General features: G+C 33.1%; 1 long non-coding RNA gene across 1 annotated transcript; it reads right to left on the bottom strand.

Annotated features, from left to right (window-relative positions):
* Positions 1-353: 353 nt before the first annotated feature.
* LOC107899385 (uncharacterized) lies at positions 354-5,370 on the bottom strand. The gene is made up of 4 exons (XR_005912073.1): positions 5,180-5,370; positions 1,996-3,615; positions 1,799-1,867; positions 354-678 (listed from the first exon to the last, which is right to left on the bottom strand). It is a non-coding gene; the product is annotated as an uncharacterized lncRNA (long non-coding RNA).
* Between the last annotated feature and the right edge of the window lie 2,440 nt (positions 5,371-7,810).

The raw sequence follows: 7,810 nt of genomic DNA, 5'->3' as shown, positions 1-7,810 counted from the left end.
TATGCATGCATGTTAACTTACTTAAGTAGATTTAAAAACTCAATCTGAGGTTCTGAACCAAGGCTTTGATACCACTAAATGTAACCTCCCAAACTCAGCCTAGATGTTATGGCTAGATTGAGAAGGCTACATTAGCCACCGAAATGGTTAAGCTAACTTACGTTATTTTTTAAGACCTAAAATAAAATAATATTAGAGAAAACCGTAGTTGTACTTTGAGTTAGTTTAAAAGCATTCATTCATTAGGTTGTGTATACGTTGGATTCATTTTATTGTTGATAGTATTGTTTTAGAAAAACCGTTTGCTTGTCACTCTTCTTAAAAAAAACTCGATGTTAAAGTAATGCAGCAAAAAAAAAAACCATTTTTCAAGTCTTCTGGAAACTTAGTTGCCTTATCAATTTTTTTTTCAAAAAGGGTTCCTTTGTAATACAGCGGAAACTAGGGAACAATATCAAATTTTACTTAAGTCCGATATCATGCATTATCCGGTTATTATGCTTAAGTAATCCATGCTTGCAAAAATCCCCAAAAGAAAAGTTACCAAGCCGCAGGCCAAAAATAATTAAAACTTACAAGCCAAAACCAATAGAGACTAATTAATACTTATTTAAAAAATAATCTGAAGTCCAAGTTGATTCTCTGAATGCTGAGTTTGGTCCTAATTTTGAGGTTTACCTGAAAAGTTAAACACTATTGGGGGTGAGCTTATGAAAAGCTCAGTGTGAGTCGAATAATTATTTAAACGGGTAAAAACATCAAATACAGTGAAACATATTAGCATTAATAGAATAAAACAGAACCACCATAGGAATTTCATGTCATTACATAGCCATTATCATTCATTCGAGTAACAATCATTAATTTCGAGTAACATCAAATGGTGTATGAGCATAGGTCATCATTCATTCGAGTAATAATCATTAATTTCGATGCCATTCAATACAACAAAATATAATGCGTAGTATAAATGAATGACATTCAAATATGGCGTGCACATGATGCAATGCAAAAAGATTCCTACCTATACCATCCGCTACACACCACGAGTTCCCGAGAACCCGTCTGCCAAACTCCAAAACATTATGATCATAGCTCGATATGGTAAAACCACCAAATAATCAATCACCAATAACATATAATATGCGATAAAATTTCTAATCCCCTTGGTACTCTAGGTGTTGTGCACTGACTACGAATAATGCGGACTTAATATGTCGTCGGTACTCCACAGAACTCCTCCATCAACCACAAAATCCCAACCTAATGCATATGCAATATGTCACACAATCTCATACATAATCATATCTTAATACTTTTCACATTCATTTAACATGCTCAGCATGTCCTCAATAATCACATACTTTCAATAAATGGAAATAGTGTTCCAATCTTTCAAATTACCATTGTGTTGATATCAATGAATATCGTTCAATTTCATATACTTTATAGATTTTCATTGTGCATAAATAGCACCCTTTTTAGTACACAATATAACAAATATCTCATGTGTTTAAATCATACATAAGCTTAATATCTCAACACATTATACCATTCAGTCAAACATTCTCATATCCTATAACTCAAATATGCAATTACAAACTCAATCAAACATCCATATTATCAAACTAGCAATTTTGCCAACATATTAATCTTTTAAGGCTCGAAACATACCTGGTTCGGCCACTCACAAAATCAATAATTTGGCTATTCAGACAATCCAATCAGCAAGCTAATTTATCATATATAACATGATATTTAACATTTTCAAACAATTTTATGAGTGTAGGACTCACACCTTATTTTTCGCTTCCTCGTAGCACATTAGCGAATCATCCAATTTTCCTTAATAATTCCTTAAATGAACCTGAACCAAAATTTAGTATAAATTCAATCAATTTACGATTAAACCAGCCCCAAACGCCCACTTATGAGTTCAAACAAATCGTTGAAATTATAATTATTTTATGAATCCAAACTAGTTAGATTCCTTACACTGTATCGATTCAAACCATAGGTACAATCGTTCTTTGCCTTTACAGCTGATTTGTGGCATTTGGGTCAGCACCTAAATCAATAATATACTAGAAAACCAGTAGCTAATTAATCATTAAATTCATTCATTTAATCAATTCATAACCTTTACCTTATTTGGATCAATTTGTACTAATGTTGATCGATGATATCCTAACATACTTGAGGTTAGAGGCTGAGCATGATTAGTATCTGAGAATCGTATTGCAAGTGTTGCATGAGAAACAACATTTCAGGAAGCTTAGTAAGTGTAAGTTTTGGTTATCCAAATTGTTCTTTCCAAGGCACATTATTTCGGCTGAGGGAATCCGTGTGGATCCCAAAAGGATTGAAGCTATCCTTTAGTGAAAGTTGCCAAAAATTGTATTTGAGATTTGGAGCTTCCTTGGCTTGCCAGGTTAATATAGAAGGTTTGTGAATGGATTTTCTAAAATAGCTTTGCCTATGACGAAACTCTTGCAATAGAATGTGTAATTTGTGTGAGATAATCAATGTTAAGAAATTTTTGAGATGTTCAAGGACATGTTGATGGAGCACCGATCTTGACCTTCCATTAATTATTATTTTGCTAAAACATCATTCTAAACCTCCATCTTTAATAACTCTCTATACTATACACAGTGTGATCCACCCGTAATCTAAACCAACATTAGAGATGATCATGGGCTAGGCCCATTTTTTAGACCAGGGCCCGGCTCGGCCTAAAATATGGGCCTGAAAATTTGTCCAAGCCCGGCCCGAGAAAAAATTCCTAAACCCGAGCCCAGCCTGGCCCGACCCGTTTTTTAAAAAATCTGTTTTACAATATCTTATTAATAAACCAACTTAACGAATTTTAAAAAAATACCATTTTGTAAAATTTTACTTGAAAAATTAGATATTATCATATTAATATCAAATGGTAATATTGTATAATAAAAGAATATCAAAAATTCAATCGCGTTAACTATTAAATTTGAGAAATAATATAAAAATATATTATGGACATTTTTTAATAACAGGTGGTACATAAAATGATTATTTTAATTCGATATTTAAAGTTAAGAGCTCCTTTTTAGGGCTAATTTCATCCAAACTTCAATTAAATGCAAAGTACATGCTCTATAAAAAATAAATCAATCAATTTTAATCAGAAAACAAATGTTTCTATGATCAGTCATCCGCTAAGAACACATAGACAGACTTCTTTACCATGAATGAAATTCAAACTGCATAAATCCAATCCAAATTCATAAATAGAAGCATCTCTATTTCTCAACCCCATTATTTTCCTACTAGTAGATAAACAATTTTGGCATAACATTACCATAATTTAATCAAAATTTAAGTTTTTCTTTCCCCCTAATATTTTGGAAGTTCACTTTTTTTCAGAGGAATCAATAATCATAACTATGTTTTGACTTTTGAGATAAGGACACAAATTATCATCTAGAAAATCTGCTAATCCTGCATTTAATTGCAAAATGTTGTACAAACTAAAATAAAAGAAAAATAAATTAAATTAAATTCTAAAAAGAAAATGTTAAAGCTTACGGGAAAGGAAGCTAAGGTAAGCCAAATCAATTTCAATGTCGCTTGTTTCTGCAATAAAACAAAGCAAAAAAAAAAAGATGACATTAAATGAAAAAACTAAGCTTGTGATCTCAGTAAACATTATAATAAATTCATTCAACTCGAATCCCATGCAATTTCAAAATTCTGAGAACTTCATTTCCAGATATAAACATATAAACAAACGGTTTGCCGCTTAATTATTCAAAAACCTTGTTGCCTCCCTCTACTGGCCCGAATTACACATAGCATGAATTAAACAATTAAATTAAGTTGATAACCTTTTTTCAACCATTTCATCAAACAATTTCACAACTTGAGAAATCTTACTTTGCCTACAAATCCCATTAATCAAAGTACACAAAGTTACAACACTAGGCTCAACCCCTAACTTCAGCATTTTCCCCAAAACAAAAAACCCAAAATCAATATGACCTAATTGACATTAATCAAGATGCTCAAAGAATAAACATAATGGGGAACTCCTAATAATTCCATCTGGTTACACATAAAAACAACAGTGGCATAATGTTTCGTTCTAACAATGGCTCCTAATAATGAGTGAATTCCAACTCTTCTTATCAACCATAGCTCTTTGAGCCTTTTATAGTAAGATATCAGAGAAGGAAGAAAACTTATAATACCAGTAGAGTTTCGGGAATTTGGATATGCAGATGATATGAATTTTTAATTAGCGTTCTGGTGTTTGAATGACGGAAAATTTGAGGGCAGGAATATATTTTCACAAGAACGAACACTTCTCTATTGATTGACTCAAACATACCACGTGATAAAATTTCATGCTTAAACTATTTTTAGTTCAAATTGCAAATTATGCTTTTTTTAAATCTTGCAATTGGCATGTAGTATATGGTAGGCATAAGGTTTGTAATACAAGGCACGAGGGAGGGAATATTTTTGGAATAAGGATGGAGAGCAGCCCCCCCATGTGGAGGGCTGGAGGCGAAGAAAAGAGGCAGGGGCCACTCCAAGGTGGGGCACCCTACAATTACTTCTCGTCTATGGCCTACCCCACCAAATAACAATTGCCATCACCATTGGACCGTACTACCATATCTCTACGAGGTAATTCATGTCTCCTTTGTTCACCTGATATATTTTAAGGTAAATAAAAGATAAAATGTTATTTCTAAGGTACTGTTGATACGAAATGTTAAATACTTTAATGATTAAGAAGTCGAGATTCGAAGGTACACATGTTTTTGAATACTAAAATAAAAGAGAAATCCTCCCAAATTTTGGAAAACTTATAAGATATTAGGACTGGTATTATAAGTTTTCTTCCTTCTCTGATAACTTATAATACCAGTCCTGCGTAAAGGCTCTTTCCATTGTTCGAACGAAGGTTAAAGACAGAATATAGATTCGATTTCGAACTAGGGGAACTATGCTACATCCCCGAAGGGATAGCCTAAGAATTAGCTATAAATCCCTACTTCTATTAAAAGTTCATCAGAAAAAGGTCATGTCTGCATCTGCAACTGCAACGTCTCCAGTTTTCTTCGAGCGAGGGCCCGAACTTCTGTCCTCTAATAAGTTTATATAAATAAGTTCGAAATAGAGCTTCATTTACCTTAAATACGACTGCTCTAACCTCTAATTCTGGAATTGGGTGGACGACCGGAGGTGGATCGGTGGAGGTGAAGCTTGATTTTGTAATTGCGAAAAAAATGGAGGAGGGTACGTCTGAGTTAGGGATTTTGGATTCCTGGAAGTGAAACAAAAGTTAAAAACAATTAAACAAAAAGTAGTATATTTTAATAATAAAAAAATATATATTTAATATATAAATCGGGTCGGGACGGGCTGGGCCTGGGCCAAAAATATTTTACCCGAGGCCCGACCCATTTTTTAAACTAGCTTCATTTTTTGCCCAAACCCATATTTCAAGCCTATATGTTTGCCCAAACCCTCCTATTTTTAGGGCGGGCCGTCGAGCTGGGCGACCCATCACCTCTACCCAACACCTTGTAACTTACTTGTTATAAGAACACTTAATAATAAATTAAAGAAAAAATGTCCTCAACGTAAAAAAAACAAAATAAAGGGTCCCAAGATCTAGAAATAGAGTATTTAATTTATTATCAAGTAACTAAAAAATAGTCATAAATATTATATTAACAAAAGGAGTCATAAATATTGAAAGTGCATTTGCTATGAATTTGTTAGATGTGTATAGCGGAACTAATGTTAAAATAAATTGGCATAACATGTAATAAAACAAAAACAAAAAGTAACAAGTGTTTCTGCAATTTTATTTAAACTAAGTATGTGGAATTTATTGTTTTATTGTTTTATTCTTTTATTTTCAGTTATGGTTTTTTAGGCTTTGGTTAAGCCCATGTATGTAGACAAAATTGGGCTCTAGTGTCCCATATTGGGCTGTCAATGTGGGTATTGCACTTGTATTTTTTTCGTATTTAATTTTAATATACCAATCTGATTTATTAAAAAAAACTATGTGGGATTTTACTTAGAAATAAATTCACTGCTAAAATATAATACAATTAATAAACCCAATCAATCACTCAACTATTACAACCTCACTATCGTACTTCTATTGTGAATATTCTCACTCAACCAACTTCTCATATTGAGTTTGTATTTACAAAATGTAACTAAATATAAATAATATTGTGCTCACTCATCTTCATGATTTTATAGAAGATTGGAGCTTTCTTTTTAAAATAAAATTTTGTATAGCTTTACTTACTCATATTACTTCAATTTCCTAAAACTTCACTTCATACATTATTGATATATCATTATTCTATTAGCAAGTAGTGGTAACTTATTATTAAGAATAAATTTTACGAGTTTTACCGGTTTATAGAGAGAGAACTTACTTTTCTACTGTAAGTAAGTAAATGTTTTCTTTTCTATGTTTTGGTTTGTGTTGCTTGAGCTCACACTCGGCACAATTCGTGGTATGAGGATAATAGAGAAGGTCATTCAGTTGAAAGCTAGGATTGACTTGAGTCCACCTCACACAAAACACATGTATAATTATGGTTCAAGATTTATTACTATAAATATCACAAAAGGCTCATTTTTAAGAATTTTTTAATACTTCCATTGTACCAATAATAACTTTTTTCTTAATCATCTTTTCCAAAACTCACCATAAACCATCTAGCCAAGATCAAATTCCACCATTTCTAAAATTTTCATAAGAAGGACTACAACCTTCTTACTCATAGAATCACGTTGACTGTTGGGGAGCCTGTTCCTCATGGTAATAACATATAAAGCCGCATAAATTGTAGAAAGTGAAGAGGCATGGATTGTACCTTTCTCTGGCCAGGTGAGATGCACATTGTGATTGTAGTACTAGTTGGTTCATGGTCTCATCTAGCTTGACCATTTTGTTACAGTAGTATTTTAGCACGTTTCTGATCACTGCTAGGTTAAACTCATACCATTCACCTTGAAAAAATCCTTACAATGGAGTTTGATTTTGTCATCATTTATGATGCGAAGGAGATTGACATAATGTAACACCTCATACCCAGTCCGGTCGTCAGACTCGAGCTATGGAACGCCACATTGGCCACCTAAGTGACTCTTCGACCGAGCACCAACTGAACCTCCAACACACCGTACAAATATGTTCAGATTTGAGAAAACACAAGCTCAGAAACTCACATCGCTTGCTCCATGGTACGTAGCAATAGTTGCAACACCTCTAACCCGTATCCGTCGCCGGAATGGGTTACGAAGCATTACTGGAGTTTATGATTCAAAACTATAAAAAATTTAAAACATTTAATTCAAAAATCATTCATAGTAAAATCGATCAATGAAAATTATCCCATATATGAGCCCTCGAGGCCCTAAAAACATAATAGAAACGAGTCGAGACTAAATTAGAAACATATAGAATTTTTAGTACCGGTGCCTTGGTCAATAGTGGTTTCAACTGATTAAAACTTTGCTGACATTTCTCAGACCATTCAACTTTCACATCTTTTTGTAGTATTCTCATCATCGGTGTAGTAATTATCGAGAATCCCTTGACAAAACTTCTGTAATAACCGGCTAATTTAAGAAAACTTCTAACTTCGGACATGTTTCTCAGAGGTTTCCAGTCAACAACAGCTGGAATTTTGCTTAGATAAACTCTGATGCCTTTCGCTGATACAACATGTCTCAGAAAATCGAATTCCCGGAGCCAAAATTCACATTTGCTAAATTTGGCAAATAA

Source organism: Gossypium hirsutum, chromosome D04, assembly GCF_007990345.1.
Source record: "Gossypium hirsutum isolate 1008001.06 chromosome D04, Gossypium_hirsutum_v2.1, whole genome shotgun sequence".
NCBI classification, from domain to species: Eukaryota; Viridiplantae; Streptophyta; class Magnoliopsida; order Malvales; family Malvaceae; genus Gossypium; species Gossypium hirsutum.
Note: the sequence above shows the minus strand (reverse complement) of the source record. Positions and strands in the feature narration are given on the sequence as shown.